At 50.2% G+C, this 20,647-nt stretch overlaps 3 non-coding genes across 3 annotated transcripts; all 3 read left to right on the top strand.

Moving 5' to 3' along the window:
* Positions 1 to 66: 66 nt before the first annotated feature.
* LOC141525968 (U2 spliceosomal RNA) lies at positions 67 to 258 on the top strand. The gene has a single exon (XR_012478937.1). It is a non-coding gene; the product is annotated as a U2 spliceosomal RNA (small nuclear RNA).
* Positions 259 to 7,064: 6,806 nt separating this feature from the next.
* Positions 7,065 to 7,251, top strand: LOC141525973 (U2 spliceosomal RNA). Its single transcript, XR_012478941.1, has one exon. It is a non-coding gene; the product is annotated as a U2 spliceosomal RNA (small nuclear RNA).
* A 6,806-nt stretch (positions 7,252 to 14,057) lies between these two features.
* Positions 14,058 to 14,244, top strand: LOC141525972 (U2 spliceosomal RNA). Its single transcript, XR_012478940.1, has one exon. It is a non-coding gene; the product is annotated as a U2 spliceosomal RNA (small nuclear RNA).
* Positions 14,245 to 20,647: the final 6,403 nt, after the last annotated feature.

The raw sequence follows: 20,647 nt of genomic DNA, 5'->3' as shown, positions 1-20,647 counted from the left end.
GAACATTGTCCCTTGGAAGACAGTTGTTTTAGAAGTGTTAAATTCAATATTATATGAAGATTTGGCATCGCTTCTCGGCCTCATGGCTAAGATCAAAGTGTAGTATCTGTTCTTATCAGCTTAATATCTGGTACGATCCTCATTGAGGATCCAGTATATTAACCTGATTTTTGAAAGTAGGTAGAAATCTGGGGCTTGCTCCGGTTCCGCCACGAGTTGCCTTGGCATTGCAGTACAGCCAAGCGCGGCTCTATAAGCCTATTTTCAAAAATCAGTGTTTCCTAACACCTTGTTTTGATGGGGATTAATTAAAATCCCCACGAACTTTAAAACTAAGCAACTTTGATCTTGGCCAAAAAAAAAAAAAAAAATTGGTCTCTGTGATATTTTTTTTTTTAACACACATTGACTAGTATTATTCTAATTAAAATCAGTGAAAAAGTTTGTGTGAGTGAAAAAGAATCACCACCACCGGAGAAGACGACTTCCTGGACGACTGGCTTGGTGGAATCCACGGAGTTTCTGTCATCATCACGGGATACCTCCTGCAAAAGGTAAGTCACGCACGTTTTTTCTACTTGGGAGCCTTCCCTCTTTCTCTCTTCTCTCTTTACCCCCTTTATCCGTTTTTTTACCTGGAGTGTGGCAACACACTCACTCCCAGGGAATTGGTGAAAAACTTGTCATCAATTCTCTTTACCCCAGTCGGGTAACCGACGGTGCTGGTAACTAACCAGTACTGTAGTTCCCTGACTTACCCTCAGTGGTCTGTGACGACCAATTACCTACGGGTAGTTAACTGTCGCGACCTTCCTAGGGTAACTTGTAGCGAACAAGTTCACCAGTGCTACACTGGTAACTGACCCGCTACAGTCTTACCTATCCTACCACTTACCATTACCCCGAGGACGGAATTAGGGAAACCTATTCCTTAATTTCGAGCTCCCTAACTTCTCTCTCTTCCATACTTTCCTGTGGTACACTTAACACCACAGGGCAGTATACTTCTTATTTCCGTTTCTCTCTTTCTTCGGGTCCCTTGAGCCTACGGGAATAGCGGATACCTCCCGCTTATCCCGTAATCTCGTGCCCTCTATCCTTTTTCTATCTCTCTCATTCGTTTCCTGTCCGTGGGTTTCGTGGTCCGTTCCACACCCCTAGGACAACCTTTTGCACGCTTGTTGGCTCCCTTGTATAAGGGAACTCTATATATTTCCTGTTCCCCCCTACGTGTGTGACTTCCCGGTATGGAGGTTATCGTAAACATCCCCCTCCCGAGGGAGCTTAGGTGCCCGGAGTGCTACGCCAGCACTGCCCGAGGGGTAACTGGGGTATATGGGACTCACGCTGCATTTATGCAGCACTTCAAACGGATGCATCTCGGGGCCAACGTAATCCACAGGTGCAACATCTGTGGGTTCGTTGGAACCGGGAGGTATCCTGTGAAGACAGTGAAGTCTCATATACTCAAGGAACACCCGGGTGACCATAGCCCATCGGAAATTACAGTAGGCTCCCCCCTCAGGGGAGAACCCGCGAACAATTACACCACGACGCGGAAAATACTGTCGGGGGTAGTTGCTGCACAAGCCAAAGTTCGTGGAGCCAGGCCTGCAGCAATCCGTGCCTCCGTGGCTTCCGCAAACCCGGTCGTCCCAAATAGAGATAGGAGGAGCGGTAGCACAGGCGAGGATGTAGCTAGCAGAGTGAGGCGTAGCACATCTACGAATAGTACTGCGTCAACTCGAACCCCCTAGTAGTGTCCCAAACACCAGGTCGTCGCTCACCACCATCACCAGCACCCCCAGGACCACTAGGAGGGAATCAACATCTACGAGCAGCAGTACATCCCCAGTACCCGACTCGCAACCTCTCGTCCATCCACATCAACAGCGAGAAAGACCCCCACCAGCACTGATACCGCCACGTCAGGCACCACCAGTGCTACCAAAAACTGCCGTGTCGTCTTGACGAAGCCGCGAGTAGTCTCAAATGTCAGGGTCACAGGGACCAGGACAATAACTGCTTTTCTGAGGGCCAAACAGGCAGCTCCACGTAAGAGCAGCACACCACCACCAACAACGACGTCCACCAAACGGAAGTCCTCGACGCCACCATCCAGGGTCATGACCAGGTCAATGCGGGCGAGCAGTCAACCAGCTCCAGCCCTCGCCCCAAAGCCCAAGCCTCGGGCTGACCTGGTCAAACTAGTCAATCCATCGACGACCTACGCCGAGGCAACTACCAGAGGGACCAGGGCACAGTCTGCTCCACCAACCACCATCTTAAAAGGCCCTGGTCAACCAAGGAGGACGTCATTGCTGCCTGTTGTGGTGTCCTCAGCGACACTCGCGGCAACAACAACAACTACAACCACAGTCACGACATCGGCAATGAGGGGTCCGATCATGGCCACCAAGACAAGTCCCACGTTGATCGTGGGCAACTTGGCCATGGTCAACGAACTGGACGAGAGCTGTTGTTCAGTACTGGGGACAACAGAGGGAGAAAAAGGGCCAATAAGCCCGCCACAATCCAGGGAGCAGAGGGAGTCAACAGCAGCGACGGTGAGTGACCCCCCCCATTTATTCCCTGAAATTGTAATTCGTTCTCCCCCAATTATGGCTACGCCTCCGAGTCCCCCGAACGTTACTGACACTGATGTTCGATCCCTAGTCACAGTATGCAATAGTTTTAACAATAGTACAATCCATAGCATAAGCAATAGTCTAATTAACCTGGTCACACCAAACAATAGTAATCTAGTCACAAATGTTAACAAAACTTTAGTCAACAACACATCTAACAACAGTAACAATAACAACAACCTAATCAACATCGGTGGCGGTGACGGGCGGGTCGCGTCAGACAACGATAATAATAACAACATTGTAAATAGTAATAAAAATGACCTCTGCAAAAAATGCAGGAAATGTGGCGACGAGTTGTCTGACGACTCTAACTATGCTGCATCCAACAACAACAATAATAATAATAATAACAACAACAAAAACAACAATTATAACAACAACATGTACCGTCCCAGGTGGACGAAGGTAGGACACGGTCGAGGTGGTCGCGTTGGCAGACGGAACTTCACAAATCAACCCAACAATAGTCTCCAAAATAGTTCCGATCTAATACTCAATAATTCATTTAACCCCTAAATAGTATTGACGCCAACACTACAATTCGCGACTTTGATCGGTGTCCGGGTGGACGCTCGGGCGTCCCGCGCGACGGATCGGGCCGAACTGCCGAGTGCCCTGCGTGGATGTCCCGAGGTCAGCAAAGACCGTGGATCCCCCAACGTCCCCCTTTCCCGGACGCTCGGCGTGAGACCAGTCGAGGCTCTCAGCGTCGAAGATCCAACCCCAACAAGCCCGTGAAGACCAGCGACCAGCCACTCGCCATGCTGCAGCGAGGTCACAGGAGATGCACAAACGTGCCGATCTTACTGCCTTTGCTGTGGCGACTGAGTCCTGGGATGAACTGGAGGAGCTTGACAGGAAACTGTCAATGTTCTTTCAGGGAGTCGCAGGACCTAGGCCGGCGGGTGGTCGTGGAGATCGTGATTCGAGAAGGGATCGGGGTAGCAACCCAGAGGCGGAGAGGAACCTGCAACAACACCAAGCAGGGCAGGGTGACAGAATTCGTGCTGCCACCCGAATCCAAAAGCTTTACAGGGAGTCGGCGAAAAGCCATGCAGGAAGTCCTGAAAGAGCCTTCACCCTTTTGCCAGGTGCCTAAGGGTGAGGTCGACCGGTATTTCCGAAGCATGTATTCGGACGATTCTCCCCTGGAAGCTGACCTGCCAGAAAGACAGGTATGGCCACCAGAAGAGACGAGTGAGTTGGCCGCAGCGATGGTCGTCCCCTGACGGAAACTGAGGTCAGCCGACGGTTAGCCAGGATGCAGGATACTGCCCCTGGCCCCGACGGACTGAAATACAGTGACCTGAAGAGGACTGACCGGGGCTGTGTGCTGCTCACTGCGGTCTACAACGCATGTATGCGTCTGGGGGCCATACCAACGTCATGGAAGGTCTCTAATACTGTGTTAATTCACAAAAAGGAGACCGAAATGACCTGTCGAACTGGCGGCCTCTCGCGATGGGTAACACAATTTATAAATTGTTTGCTGCTCTGATTGCCGATCGCATCACGAGCTTCGTGGTCGCTGGACGGAGGCTTACTCCATCACAAAAGGGTTTCTTGCGCTACGAGGGGTGCCTTGAGCACAACTACGTGGTTCAGGAGATCCTGGAAGATGGAGCTCGTACGGGAAGGACGTTATCGTCGCGTGTCTGGATGCGTCCAATGCTTTTGGATCCATCCCGCACGCGGTGATATTCGACGCGTTTGAGGGTATTGGCGCTCCGGAGCCAATACAAAACCTCATAAAAGCTTCTACACTGGGTGCACGACGAGAGTTCGCACCAGTGAAGGCTTCACAGCTGCCATACCTCTAAAGAGGGCACTAAGCAAGGTTGTCCGGCAAGTCCAATTGCCTTCAACGTCGGCACCGACTCAGTTCTAAGATCAGTCGAGGAACGAAACCGGGGCTACTCGTTGAACGGCAAAAGGATTGCGTCATGCGCGTATGCGGACGACTATTGTTTTACTGCCTCCTCGGAAGAGGATATGGAACAGCTGCTTCTCACCGCGAGCGTTGCTGCCGCCGACGGGTTGGAATCAGATTCAACCCGTCCAAATGCGTCACATTGCATATAAGTGGCAAGGGCAGCAAGCGCTGTGTAAAAGATAGCAAATTTACCATCAGCGGTGAGGAAATGAAGTCGCTGGGAGAGGGAGAGGCCTACGATTATCTGGGTGTCCCAGTGGGGTTCAGGATCAGCCAAAATCCTATCAAAACTCTCACCAGCATAATGGCGGACGCGGAGGCCATCGATGAGTCCCTCCTCGCACCGTGGCAGAAGATAGACGCTTTGCGTACTTTCATTATGCCACGGATGGATTATATTATGCGGGGGGACAAGTTGAAAAAACACCCTTGACCACCATAGACAAGGGACTCAGGAGGATGGTGAAGAGCTGGCTACACCTCCCACGGCGTGCAAGTGCCGAAGTGGTATATGCACAGCCGTGGAGAGGTGGGTGTGGGATCATCCCACTTGCGGACCTCGCAGACATCTCAGTCATTGCCCAGGCCTTCAGGATGCTTTCCTGTAAGGACGCTGATGTGGCTGAGATTGCAAAGTCCTCACTAGAGCAAGTGGTCCAGCGGAAAACTATTCACCATCCTTCGCCGCAAGAAATTGCGGAGTTCCTCACGGGTTCACTGGATGGCCCCTTTGCAGGGAACAAAAAGGTGACCCGAACGTCTGGACAAGGGTGCGAATGGCCTCTAGGCGTCTGTCCAAAAGGCTTGGTGTGGAGTGGAGATGGGATGAGGTTGAGAATGGCCTCGCCATCATCATAAAGGACACTGGGGACCGCACTGTCACAGTGCCACCAAGTGTGAGGTCCCAGATTATCTGGAGACTTCGCAAGGCAGCCCAATTACAATATCTGGAGACGCTGACAGCGAAGAAGGACCAGGGTAAGGTATGGGAGGTCACGTCGCGTAATCGGGAGAGCAATCTCTGCTTGCGCGACGGAAAATATATCCGCTTCGCCGAGTGGCGATTTATCCACCGCGCTCGACTTGACGTATTGCCCCTTAATGGAGCAATGCGCTGGGGAGAGCGGGATAGGCGCTGCAGAGTGTGCGGGTATTACCTCGAATCCCTGTCCCACGTCCTGAATCACTGTATGACGCACTCCAGGGGCTATCAGCTGCGACATGATGCGATCCTCAAACGGATATCGCAGGCTTCGAGGATCGCGGGGAGAAGCGGGTCAACCAGACCGTAAGGGGAGTTGATGGGGATCTGGCATCGCTCAGACCTGACCTGGTAGTCAGAAACGAGCGAGCCAAGTCCATTGTCATTGTGGATGTCACTGTTCCATTTGAGAATCAGTGCAAAGCTCTTGATACAGCTCGAAAAGAAAAACATGAGAAGTATCAGGAGCTTGCAACTGCGCTCAGGGAACAGGGGTATCAGGTGACCGTGGACGCGATCGTCGTCGGCTCCCTGGGTGCCTGGGACCCGAACAATGAGCCGGTTCTGAGGAGGCTGGGTATTTCTCAGTACTTTGCTCGTCTGATGAGGCGGCTCATTGTATCGGAGACAATTCGCTGGTCGAGGGACGTTTACGTGGAGCACGTGTCAGGAAACCGGCAGTACCAAACGCCTGATCAGCTGGGCGGGTCCGCGGGTGGCTGTTCGGGCGCGGATTGAAGTCGCGAATATGCGTCAACCAAATCCGTCTGCTAATTGCGGAGACTGACACCGTGTTCTACAAACAAAATCAACAAATAAACGACTGCCGCTCCCCTACTCTATAAGTGACGATGCCAAGATTGTAAAAATGACAACAAACATTGTAAAATCTTGGCATTGCTTGACTGATTATACTTAGATCTAATTTTGAACGACTTCGCCAGCTCTGACAAGTAAACTAAAGACTGAAGTGCCTAGGCACAAAACACTGTGATGTACTTCCTTATATACAGACTTATTTATTTATTTACATATATCATATACATATTTATTTACATATAATTTACATACATATTGTACATATCTATTTACATATATTCTATACATATTTATTTACACTTATTATACATCTATTTATTTACAAAATCATAATAACAAGGAAAATATATATACACAAATCCAATATTGGAAATATCAAGGGCTGGTGTAATAACAAAGCCACCACGAGGCTTAGCCATGCGTGAACGTGAGCGAGTGTTAGATTATATTATTTTGAATTTAAAAAAAAAAAAAAAAAAAAAAAAAAAAAAAAAAAAAAAAAAAAAAGAGATTAAAAGTTACAAGTATAATGAAGTAAAGTATGAATGTGATCGAATGAGTGATGAATGACACAAGGGCCCCAGTGCCCTTTTCCATATTGACTTTAAACTAAGAGATTGACTGTATCATACATACTATTGTACCACCTGAGATGGGCCTGTCTATCTCAGGCAGTTTTATTGATTATTGTTTACCACAATAAAAACTTTTAATCTGTTCTTATCAGCTTAATATCTGGTACGATCCTCATTGAGGATCCAGTATATTAACCTGATTTTTGAAAGTAGGTAGAAATCTGGGGCTTGCTCCGGTTCCGCCACGAGTTGCCTTGGCATTGCAGTACAGCCAAGCGCGGCTCTATAAGCCTATTTTCAAAAATCAGTGTTTCCTAACACCTTGTTTTGATGGGGATTAATTAAAATCCCCACGAACTTTAAAACTAAGCAACTTTGATCTTGGCCAAAAAAAAAAAAAAAAAAAAATTGGTCTCTGTGATATTTTTTTTTTAACACACATTGACTAGTATTATTCTAATTAAAATCAGTGAAAAAGTTTGTGTGAGTGAAAAAGAATCACCACCACCGGAGAAGACGACTTCCTGGACGACTGGCTTGGTGGAATCCACGGAGTTTCTGTCATCATCACGGGATACCTCCTGCAAAAGGTAAGTCACGCACGTTTTTTCTACTTGGGAGCCTTCCCTCTTTCTCTCTTCTCTCTTTACCCCCTTATCCGTTTTTTTACCTGGAGTGTGGCAACACACTCACTCCCAGGGAATTGGTGAAAAACTTGTCATCAATTCTCTTTACCCCAGTCGGGTAACCGACGGTGCTGGTAACTAACCAGTACTGTAGTTCCCTGACTTACCCTCAGTGGTCTGTGACGACCAATTACCTACGGGTAGTTAACTGTCGCGACCTTCCTAGGGTAACTTGTAGCGAACAAGTTCACCAGTGCTACACTGGTAACTGACCCGCTACAGTCTTACCTATCCTACCACTTACCATTACCCCGAGGACGGAATTAGGGAAACCTATTCCTTAATTTCGAGCTCCCTAACTTCTCTCTCTTCCATACTTTCCTGTGGTACACTTAACACCACAGGGCAGTATACTTCTTATTTCCGTTTCTCTCTTTCTTCGGGTCCCTTGAGCCTACGGGAATAGCGGATACCTCCCGCTTATCCCGTAATCTCGTGCCCTCTATCCTTTTTCTATCTCTCTCATTCGTTTCCTGTCCGTGGGTTTCGTGGTCCGTTCCACACCCCTAGGACAACCTTTTGCACGCTTGTTGGCTCCCTTGTATAAGGGAACTCTATATATTTCCTGTTCCCCCCTACGTGTGTGACTTCCCGGTATGGAGGTTATCGTAAACATCCCCCTCCCGAGGGAGCTTAGGTGCCCGGAGTGCTACGCCAGCACTGCCCGAGGGTAACTGGGGTATATGGGACTCACGCTGCATTTATGCAGCACTTCAAACGGATGCATCTCGGGGCCAACGTAATCCACAGGTGCAACATCTGTGGGTTCGTTGGAACCGGGAGGTATCCTGTGAAGACAGTGAAGTCTCATATACTCAAGGAACACCCGGGTGACCATAGCCCATCGGAAATTACAGTAGGCTCCCCCTCAGGGGAGAACCCGCGAACAATTACACCACGACGCGGAAAATACTGTCGGGGGTAGTTGCTGCACAAGCCAAAGTTCGTGGAGCCAGGCCTGCAGCAATCCGTGCCTCCGTGGCTTCCGCAAACCCGGTCGTCCCAAATAGAGATAGGAGGAGCGGTAGCACAGGCGAGGATGTAGCTAGCAGAGTGAGGCGTAGCACATCTACGAATAGTACTGCGTCAACTCGAACCCCCTAGTAGTGTCCCAAACACCAGGTCGTCGCTCACCACCATCACCAGCACCCCCAGGACCACTAGGAGGGAATCAACATCTACGAGCAGCAGTACATCCCCAGTACCCGACTCGCAACCTCTCGTCCATCCACATCAACAGCGAGAAAGACCCCCACCAGCACTGATACCGCCACGTCAGGCACCACCAGTGCTACCAAAAACTGCCGTGTCGTCTTGACGAAGCCGCGAGTAGTCTCAAATGTCAGGGTCACAGGGACCAGGACAATAACTGCTTTTCTGAGGGCCAAACAGGCAGCTCCACGTAAGAGCAGCACACCACCACCAACAACGACGTCCACCAAACGGAAGTCCTCGACGCCACCATCCAGGGTCATGACCAGGTCAATGCGGGCGAGCAGTCAACCAGCTCCAGCCCTCGCCCCAAAGCCCAAGCCTCGGGCTGACCTGGTCAAACTAGTCAATCCATCGACGACCTACGCCGAGGCAACTACCAGAGGGACCAGGGCACAGTCTGCTCCACCAACCACCATCTTAAAAGGCCCTGGTCAACCAAGGAGGACGTCATTGCTGCCTGTTGTGGTGTCCTCAGCGACACTCGCGGCAACAACAACAACTACAACCACAGTCACGACATCGGCAAGGAGGGGTCCGATCATGGCCACCAAGACAAGTCCCACGTTGATCGTGGGCAACTTGGCCATGGTCAACGAACTGGACGAGAGCTGTTGTTCAGTACTGGGGACAACAGAGGGAGAAAAAGGGCCAATAAGCCCGCCACAATCCAGGGAGCAGAGGGAGTCAACAGCAGCGACGGTGAGTGACCCCCATTTATTCCCTGAAATTGTAATTCGTTCTCCCCAATTATGGCTACGCCTCCGAGTCCCCCGAACGTTACTGACACTGATGTTCGATCCCTAGTCACAGTATGCAATAGTTTTAACAATAGTACAATCCATAGCATAAGCAATAGTCTAATTAACCTGGTCACACCAAACAATAGTAATCTAGTCACAAATGTTAACAAAACTTTAGTCAACAACACATCTAACAACAGTAACAATAACAACAACCTAATCAACATCGGTGGCGGTGACGGGCGGGTCGCGTCAGACAACGATAATAATAACAACATTGTAAATAGTAATAAAAATGACCTCTGCAAAAATGCAGGAAATGTGGCGACGAGTTGTCTGACGACTCTAACTATGCTGCATCCAACAACAACAATAATAATAATAATAACAACAACAAAAACAACAATTATAACAACAACATGTACCGTCCCAGGTGGACGAAGGTAGGACACGGTCGAGGTGGTCGCGTTGGCAGACGGAACTTCACAAATCAACCCAACAATAGTCTCCAAAATAGTTCCGATCTAATACTCAATAATTCATTTAACCCCTAAATAGTATTGACGCCAACACTACAATTCGCGACTTTGATCGGTGTCCGGGTGGACGCTCGGGCGTCCCGCGCGACGGATCGGGCCGAACTGCCGAGTGCCCTGCGTGGATGTCCCGAGGTCAGCAAAGACCGTGGATCCCCCAACGTCCCCCTTTCCCGGACGCTCGGCGTGAGACCAGTCGAGGCTCTCAGCGTCGAAGATCCAACCCCAACAAGCCCGTGAAGACCAGCGACCAGCCACTCGCCATGCTGCAGCGAGGTCACAGGAGATGCACAAACGTGCCGATCTTACTGCCTTTGCTGTGGCGACTGAGTCCTGGGATGAACTGGAGGAGCTTGACAGGAAACTGTCAATGTTCTTTCAGGGAGTCGCAGGACCTAGGCCGGCGGGTGGTCGTGGAGATCGTGATTCGAGAAGGGATCGGGGTAGCAACCCAGAGGCGGAGAGGAACCTGCAACAACACCAAGCAGGGCAGGGTGACAGAATTCGTGCTGCCACCCGAATCCAAAAGCTTTACAGGGAGAGTCGGCGAAAAGCCATGCAGGAAGTCCTGAAAGAGCCTTCACCCTTTTGCCAGGTGCCTAAGGGTGAGGTCGACCGGTATTTCCGAAGCATGTATTCGGACGATTCTCCCTGGAAGCTGACCTGCCAGAAAGACAGGTATGGCCACCAGAAGAGACGAGTGAGTTGGCCGCAGCGATGGTCGTCCCCCTGACGGAAACTGAGGTCAGCCGACGGTTAGCCAGGATGCAGGATACTGCCCCTGGCCCCGACGGACTGAAATACAGTGACCTGAAGAGGACTGACCGGGGCTGTGTGCTGCTCACTGCGGTCTACAACGCATGTATGCGTCTGGGGGCCATACCAACGTCATGGAAGGTCTCTAATACTGTGTTAATTCACAAAAAAGGAGACCGAAATGACCTGTCGAACTGGCGGCCTCTCGCGATGGGTAACACAATTTATAAATTGTTTGCTGCTCTGATTGCCGATCGCATCACGAGCTTCGTGGTCGCTGGACGGAGGCTTACTCCATCACAAAAGGGTTTCTTGCGCTACGAGGGGTGCCTTGAGCACAACTACGTGGTTCAGGAGATCCTGGAAGATGGAGCTCGTACGGGGAAGGACGTTATCGTCGCGTGTCTGGATGCGTCCAATGCTTTTGGATCCATCCCGCACGCGGTGATATTCGACGCGTTTGAGGGTATTGGCGCTCCGGAGCCAATACAAAACCTCATAAAAAGCTTCTACACTGGGTGCACGACGAGAGTTCGCACCAGTGAAGGCTTCACAGCTGCCATACCTCTAAAGAGGGGCACTAAGCAAGGTTGTCCGGCAAGTCCAATTGCCTTCAACGTCGGCACCGACTCAGTTCTAAGATCAGTCGAGGAACGAAACCGGGGCTACTCGTTGAACGGCAAAAGGATTGCGTCATGCGCGTATGCGGACGACTATTGTTTTACTGCCTCCTCGGAAGAGGATATGGAACAGCTGCTTCTCACCGCGAGCGTTGCTGCCCGACGGGTTGGAATCAGATTCAACCCGTCCAAATGCGTCACATTGCATATAAGTGGCAAGGGCAGCAAGCGCTGTGTAAAAGATAGCAAATTTACCATCAGCGGTGAGGAAATGAAGTCGCTGGGAGAGGGAGAGGCCTACGATTATCTGGGTGTCCCAGTGGGGTTCAGGATCAGCCAAAATCCTATCAAAACTCTCACCAGCATAATGGCGGACGCGGAGGCCATCGATGAGTCCCTCCTCGCACCGTGGCAGAAGATAGACGCTTTGCGTACTTTCATTATGCCACGGATGGATTATATTATGCGGGGGGGACAAGTTGAAAAAACACCCTTGACCACCATAGACAAGGGACTCAGGAGGATGGTGAAGAGCTGGCTACACCTCCCACGGCGTGCAAGTGCCGAAGTGGTATATGCACAGCCGTGGAGAGGTGGGTGTGGGATCATCCCACTTGCGGACCTCGCAGACATCTCAGTCATTGCCCAGGCCTTCAGGATGCTTTCCTGTAAGGACGCTGATGTGGCTGAGATTGCAAAGTCCTCACTAGAGCAAGTGGTCCAGCGGAAAACTATTCACCATCCTTCGCCGCAAGAAATTGCGGAGTTCCTCACGGGTTCACTGGATGGCCCCTTTGCAGGGAACAAAAAAGGTGACCCGAACGTCTGGACAAGGGTGCGAATGGCCTCTAGGCGTCTGTCCAAAAGGCTTGGTGTGGAGTGGAGATGGGATGAGGTTGAGAATGGCCTCGCCATCATCATAAAGGACACTGGGGACCGCACTGTCACAGTGCCACCAAGTGTGAGGTCCCAGATTATCTGGAGACTTCGCAAGGCAGCCCAATTACAATATCTGGAGACGCTGACAGCGAAGAAGGACCAGGGTAAGGTATGGGAGGTCACGTCGCGTAATCGGGAGAGCAATCTCTGCTTGCGCGACGGAAAATATATCCGCTTCGCCGAGTGGCGATTTATCCACCGCGCTCGACTTGACGTATTGCCCCTTAATGGAGCAATGCGCTGGGGGAGAGCGGGATAGGCGCTGCAGAGTGTGCGGGTATTACCTCGAATCCCTGTCCCACGTCCTGAATCACTGTATGACGCACTCCAGGGGCTATCAGCTGCGACATGATGCGATCCTCAAACGGATATCGCAGGCTTCGAGGATCGCGGGGAGAAGCGGGTCAACCAGACCGTAAGGGGAGTTGATGGGGATCTGGCATCGCTCAGACCTGACCTGGTAGTCAGAAACGAGCGAGCCAAGTCCATTGTCATTGTGGATGTCACTGTTCCATTTGAGAATCAGTGCAAAGCTCTTGATACAGCTCGAAAAGAAAAACATGAGAAGTATCAGGAGCTTGCAACTGCGCTCAGGGAACAGGGGTATCAGGTGACCGTGGACGCGATCGTCGTCGGCTCCCTGGGTGCCTGGGACCCGAACAATGAGCCGGTTCTGAGGAGGCTGGGTATTTCTCAGTACTTTGCTCGTCTGATGAGGCGGCTCATTGTATCGGAGACAATTCGCTGGTCGAGGGACGTTTACGTGGAGCACGTGTCAGGAAACCGGCAGTACCAAACGCCTCATCAGCTGGGCGGGTCCGCGGGTGGCTGTTCGGGCGCGGATTGAAGTCGCGAATATGCGTCAACCAAATCCGTCTGCTAATTGCGGAGACTGACACCGTGTTCTACAAACAAAATCAACAAATAAACGACTGCCGCTCCCCTACTCTATAAGTGACGATGCCAAGATTGTAAAAATGACAACAAACATTGTAAAATCTTGGCATTGCTTGACTGATTATACTTAGATCTAATTTTGAACGACTTCGCCAGCTCTGACAAGTAAACTAAAGACTGAAGTGCCTAGGCACAAAACACTGTGATGTACTTCCTTATATACAGACTTATTTATTTATTTACATATATCATATACATATTTATTTACATATAATTTACATACATATTGTACATATCTATTTACATATATTCTATACATATTTATTTACACTTATTATACATCTATTTATTTACAAAATCATAATAACAAGGAAAATATATATACACAAATCCAATATTGGAAATATCAAGGGCTGGTGTAATAACAAAGCCACCACGAGGCTTAGCCATGCGTGAACGTGAGCGAGTGTTAGATTATATTATTTTGAATTTAAAAAAAAAAAAAAAAAAAAAAAAAAAAAAAAAAAAAAAAAAAAGAGATTAAAAGTTACAAGTATAATGAAGTAAAGTATGAATGTGATCGAATGAGTGATGAATGACACAAGGGCCCCAGTGCCCTTTTCCATATTGACTTTAAACTAAGAGATTGACTGTATCATACATACTATTGTACCACCTGAGATGGGCCTGTCTATCTCAGGCAGTTTTATTGATTATTGTTTACCACAATAAAAACTTTTAATCTGTTCTTATCAGCTTAATATCTGGTACGATCCTCATTGAGGATCCAGTATATTAACCTGATTTTTGAAAGTAGGTAGAAATCTGGGGCTTGCTCCGGTTCCGCCACGAGTTGCCTTGGCATTGCAGTACAGCCAAGCGCGGCTCTATAAGCCTATTTTCAAAAATCAGTGTTTCCTAACACCTTGTTTTGATGGGGATTAATTAAAATCCCCACGAACTTTAAAACTAAGCAACTTTGATCTTGGCCAAAAAAAAAAAAAAAAAATTGGTCTCTGTGATATTTTTTTTTTTAACACACATTGACTAGTATTATTCTAATTAAAATCAGTGAAAAAGTTTGTGTGAGTGAAAAAGAATCACCACCACCGGAGAAGACGACTTCCTGGACGACTGGCTTGGTGGAATCCACGGAGTTTCTGTCATCATCACGGGATACCTCCTGCAAAAGGTAAGTCACGCACGTTTTTTCTACTTGGGAGCCTTCCCTCTTTCTCTCTTCTCTCTTTACCCCCTTATCCGTTTTTTTTACCTGGAGTGTGGCAACACACTCACTCCCAGGGAATTGGTGAAAAACTTGTCATCAATTCTCTTTACCCCAGTCGGGTAACCGACGGTGCTGGTAACTAACCAGTACTGTAGTTCCCTGACTTACCTCAGTGGTCTGTGACGACCAATTACCTACGGGTAGTTAACTGTCGCGACCTTCCTAGGGTAACTTGTAGCGAACAAGTTCACCAGTGCTACACTGGTAACTGACCCGCTACAGTCTTACCTATCCTACCACTTACCATTACCCCGAGGACGGAATTAGGGAAACCTATTCCTTAATTTCGAGCTCCCTAACTTCTCTCTCTTCCATACTTTCCTGTGGTACACTTAACACCACAGGGCAGTATACTTCTTATTTCCGTTTCTCTCTTTCTTCGGGTCCCTTGAGCCTACGGGAATAGCGGATACCTCCCGCTTATCCCGTAATCTCGTGCCCTCTATCCTTTTTCTATCTCTCTCATTCGTTTCCTGTCCGTGGGTTTCGTGGTCCGTTCCACACCCCTAGGACAACCTTTTGCACGCTTGTTGGCTCCCTTGTATAAGGGAACTCTATATATTTCCTGTTCCCCCTACGTGTGTGACTTCCCGGTATGGAGGTTATCGTAAACATCCCCTCCCGAGGGAGCTTAGGTGCCCGGAGTGCTACGCCAGCACTGCCCGAGGGGTAACTGGGGTATATGGGACTCACGCTGCATTTATGCAGCACTTCAAACGGATGCATCTCGGGGCCAACGTAATCCACAGGTGCAACATCTGTGGGTTCGTTGGAACCGGGAGGTATCCTGTGAAGACAGTGAAGTCTCATATACTCAAGGAACACCCGGGTGACCATAGCCCATCGGAAATTACAGTAGGCTCCCCCCTCAGGGGAGAACCCGCGAACAATTACACCACGACGCGGAAAATACTGTCGGGGGTAGTTGCTGCACAAGCCAAAGTTCGTGGAGCCAGGCCTGCAGCAATCCGTGCCTCCGTGGCTTCCGCAAACCCGGTCGTCCCAAATAGAGATAGGAGGAGCGGTAGCACAGGCGAGGATGTAGCTAGCAGAGTGAGGCGTAGCACATCTACGAATAGTACTGCGTCAACTCGAACCCCCTAGTAGTGTCCCAAACACCAGGTCGTCGCTCACCACCATCACCAGCACCCCCAGGACCACTAGGAGGGAATCAACATCTACGAGCAGCAGTACATCCCCCAGTACCCGACTCGCAACCTCTCGTCCATCCACATCAACAGCGAGAAAGACCCCCACCAGCACTGATACCGCCACGTCAGGCACCACCAGTGCTACCAAAAACTGCCGTGTCGTCTTGACGAAGCCGCGAGTAGTCTCAAATGTCAGGGTCACAGGGACCAGGACAATAACTGCTTTTCTGAGGGCCAAACAGGCAGCTCCACGTAAGAGCAGCACACCACCACCAACAACGACGTCCACCAAACGGAAGTCCTCGACGCCACCATCCAGGGTCATGACCAGGTCAATGCGGGCGAGCAGTCAACCAGCTCCAGCCCTCGCCCCAAAGCCCAAGCCTCGGGCTGACCTGGTCAAACTAGTCAATCCATCGACGACCTACGCCGAGGCAACTACCAGAGGGACCAGGGCACAGTCTGCTCCACCAACCACCATCTTAAAAGGCCCTGGTCAACCAAGGAGGACGTCATTGCTGCCTGTTGTGGTGTCCTCAGCGACACTCGCGGCAACAACAACAACTACAACCACAGTCACGACATCGGCAAGGAGGGGTCCGATCATGGCCACCAAGACAAGTCCCACGTTGATCGTGGGCAACTTGGCCATGGTCAACGAACTGGACGAGAGCTGTTGTTCAGTACTGGGGACAACAGAGGGAGAAAAAGGGCCAATAAGCCCGCCACAATCCAGGGAGCAGAGGGAGTCAACAGCAGCGACGGTGAGTGACCCCCCCCATTTATTCCCTGAAATTGTAATTCGTTCTCCCCCAATTATGGCTACGCCTCCGAGTCCCCCGAACGTTACTGACACTGATGTTCGATCCCTAGTCACAGTATGCAATAGTTTTAACAATAGTACAATCCATAGCATAAGCAATAGTCTAATTAACCTGGTCACCCAAACAATAGTAATCTAGTCACAAATGTTAACAAAACTTTAGTCAACAACACATCTAACAACAGTAACAATAACAACAACCTAATCAACATCGGTGGCGGTGACGGGCGGGTCGCGTCAGACAACGATAATAATAACAACATTGTAAATAGTAATAAAAATGACCTCTGCAAAAATGCAGGAAATGTGGCGACGAGTTGTCTGACGACTCTAACTATGCTGCATCCAACAACAACAATAATAATAATAATAACAACAACAAAAACAACAATTATAACAACAACATGTACCGTCCCAGGTGGACGAAGGTAGGACACGGTCGAGGTGGTCGCGTTGGCAGACGGAACTTCACAAATCAACCCAACAATAGTCTCCAAAATAGTTCCGATCTAATACTCAATAATTCATTTAACCCCCTAAATAGTATTGACGCCAACACTACAATTCGCGACTTTGATCGGTGTCCGGGTGGACGCTCGGGCGTCCCGCGCGACGGATCGGGCCGAACTGCCGAGTGCCCTGCGTGGATGTCCCGAGGTCAGCAAAGACCGTGGATCCCCCAACGTCCCCCTTTCCCGGACGCTCGGCGTGAGACCAGTCGAGGCTCTCAGCGTCGAAGATCCAACCCCAACAAGCCCGTGAAGACCAGCGACCAGCCACTCGCCATGCTGCAGCGAGGTCACAGGAGATGCACAAACGTGCCGATCTTACTGCCTTTGCTGTGGCGACTGAGTCCTGGGATGAACTGGAGGAGCTTGACAGGAAACTGTCAATGTTCTTTCAGGGAGTCGCAGGACCCAGGCCGGCGGGTGGTCGTGGAGATCGTGATTCGAGAAGGGATCGGGGTAGCAACCCAGAGGCGGAGAGGAACCTGCAACAACACCAAGCAGGGCAGGGTGACAGAATTCGTGCTGCCACCCGAATCCAAAAGCTTTACAGGGAGAGTCGGCGAAAAGCCATGCAGGAAGTCCTGAAAGAGCCTTCACCCTTTTGCCAGGTGCCTAAGGGTGAGGTCGACCGGTATTTCCGAAGCATGTATTCGGACGATTCTCCCTGGAAGCTGACCTGCCAGAAAGACAGGTATGGCCACCAGAAGAGACGAGTGAGTTGGCCGCAGCGATGGTCGTCCCCTGACGGAAACTGAGGTCAGCCGACGGTTAGCCAGGATGCAGGATACTGCCCCTGGCCCCGACGGACTGAAATACAGTGACCTGAAGAGGACTGACCGGGGCTGTGTGCTGCTCACTGCGGTCTACAACGCATGTATGCGTCTGGGGGCCATACCAACGTCATGGAAGGTCTCTAATACTGTGTTAATTCACAAAAAGGAGACCGAAATGACCTGTCGAACTGGCGGCCTCTCGCGATGGGTAACACAATTTATAAATTGTTTGCTGCTCTGATTGCCGATCGCATCACGAGCTTCGTGGTCGCTGGACGGAGGCTTACTCCATCACAAAAGGGTTTCTTGCGCTACGAGGGGTGCCTGAGCACAACTACGTGGTTCAGGAGATCCTGGAAGATGGAGCTCGTACGGGGAAGGACGTTATCGTCGCGTGTCTGGATGCGTCCAATGCTTTTGGATCCATCCCGCACGCGGTGATATTCGACGCGTTTGAGGGTATTGGCGCTCCGGAGCCAATACAAAACCTCATAAAAAGCTTCTACACTGGGTGCACGACGAGAGTTCGCACCAGTGAAGGCTTCACAGCTGCCATACCTCTAAAGAGGGGCACTAAGCAAGGTTGTCCGGCAAGTCCAATTGCCTTCAACGTCGGCACCGACTCAGTTCTAAGATCAGTCGAGGAACGAAACCGGGGCTACTCGTTGAACGGCAAAAGGATTGCGTCATGCGCGTATGCGGACGACTATTGTTTTACTGCCTCCTCGGAAGAGGATATGGAACAGCTGCTTCTCACCGCGAGCGTTGCTGCCCGACGGGTTGGAATCAGATTCAACCCGTCCAAATGCGTCACATTGCATATAAGTGGCAAGGGCAGCAAGCGCTGTGTAAAAGATAGCAAATTTACCATCAGCGGTGAGGAAATGAAGTCGCTGGGAGAGGGAGAGGCCTACGATTATCTGGGTGTCCCAGTGGGGTTCAGGATCAGCCAAAATCCTATCAAAACTCTCACCAGCATAATGGCGGACGCGGAGGCCATCGATGAGTCCCTCCTCGCACCGTGGCAGAAGATAGACGCTTTGCGTACTTTCATTATGCCACGGATGGATTATATTATGCGGGGGGACAAGTTGAAAAAACACCCTTGACCACCATAGACAAGGGACTCAGGAGGATGGTGAAGAGCTGGCTACACCTCCCACAGCGTGCAAGTGCCGAAGTGGTATATGCACAGCCGTGGAGAGGTGGGTGTGGGATCATCCCACTTGCGGACCTCGCAGACATCTCAGTCATTGCCCAGGCCTTCAGGATGCTTTCCTGTAAGGACGCTGATGTGGCTGAGATTGCAAAGTCCTCACTAGAGCAAGTGGTCCAGCGGAAAACTATTCACCATCCTTCGCCGCAAGAAATTGCGGAGTTCCTCACGGGTTCACTGGATGGCCCCTTTGCAGGGAACAAAAAGGTGACCCGAACGTCTGGACAAGGGTGCGAATGGCCTCTAGGCGTCTGTCCAAAAGGCTTGGTGTGGAGTGGAGATGGGATGAGGTTGAGAATGGCCTCGCCATCATCATAAAGGACACTGGGGACCGCACTGTCACAGTGCCACCAAGTGTGAGGTCCCAGATTATCTGGAGACTTCGCAAGGCAGCCCAATTACAATATCTGGAGACGCTGACAGCGAAGAAGGACCAGGGTAAGGTATGGGAGGTCACGTCGCGTAATCGGGAGAGCAATCTCTGCTTGCGCGACGGAAAATATATCCGCTTCGCCGAGTGGCGATTTATCCACCGCGCTCGACTTGACGTATTGCCCCTTAATGGAGCAATGCGCTGGGGAGAGCGGGATAGGCGCTGCAGAGTGTGCGGGTATTACCTCGAATCCCTGTCCCACGTCCTGAATCACTGTATGACGCACTCCAGGGGCTATCAGCTGCGACATGATGCGATCCTCAAACGGATATCGCAGGCTTCGAGGATCGCGGGGGAGAAGCGGGTCAACCAGACCGTAAGGGGAGTTGATGGGGATCTGGCATCGCTCAGACCTGACCTGGTAGTCAGAAACGAGCGAGCCAAGTCCATTGTCATTGTGGATGTCACTGTTCCATTTGAGAATCAGTGCAAAGCTCTTGATACAGCTCGAAAAGAAAAACATGAGAAGTATCAGGAGCTTGCAACTGCGCTCAGGGAACAGGGGTATCAGGTGACCGTGGACGCGATCGTCGTCGGCTCCCTGGGTGCCTGGGACCCGAACAATGAGCCGGTTCTGAGGAGGCTGGGTATTTCTCAGTACTTTGCTCGTCTGATGAGGCGGCTCATTGTATCGGAGACAATTCGCTGGTCGAGGGACGTTTACGTGGAGCACGTGTCAGGAAACCGGCAGTACCAAACGCCTCATCAGCTGGGCGGGTCCGCGGGTGGCTGTTCGGGCGCGGATTGAAGTCGCGAATATGCGTCAACCAAATCCGTCTGCTAATTGCGGAGACTGACACCGTGTTCTACAAACAAAATCAACAAATAAACGACTGCCGCTCCCCTACTCTATAAGTGACGATGCCAAGATTGTAAAAATGACAACAAACATTGTAAAATCTTGGCATTGCTTGACTGATTATACTTAGATCTAATTTTGAACGACTTCGCCAGCTCTGACAAGTAAACTAAAGACTGAAGTGCCTAGGCACAAAACACTGTGATGTACTTCCTTATATACAGACTTATTTATTTATTTACATATATCATATACATATTTATTTACATATAATTTACATACATATTGTACATATCTATTTACATA

The sequence above is a fragment of the Cotesia typhae genome, unplaced genomic scaffold, assembly GCF_013202065.1.
Source record: "Cotesia typhae breed Kobodo isofemale line unplaced genomic scaffold, CoteBio_Ctyphae contig_28, whole genome shotgun sequence".
Classification (NCBI taxonomy): Eukaryota; Metazoa; Arthropoda; class Insecta; order Hymenoptera; family Braconidae; genus Cotesia; species Cotesia typhae.
The sequence above is the reverse complement of the archived record's forward strand: the minus strand, read 5'-3'. Positions and strand labels throughout refer to the sequence as shown.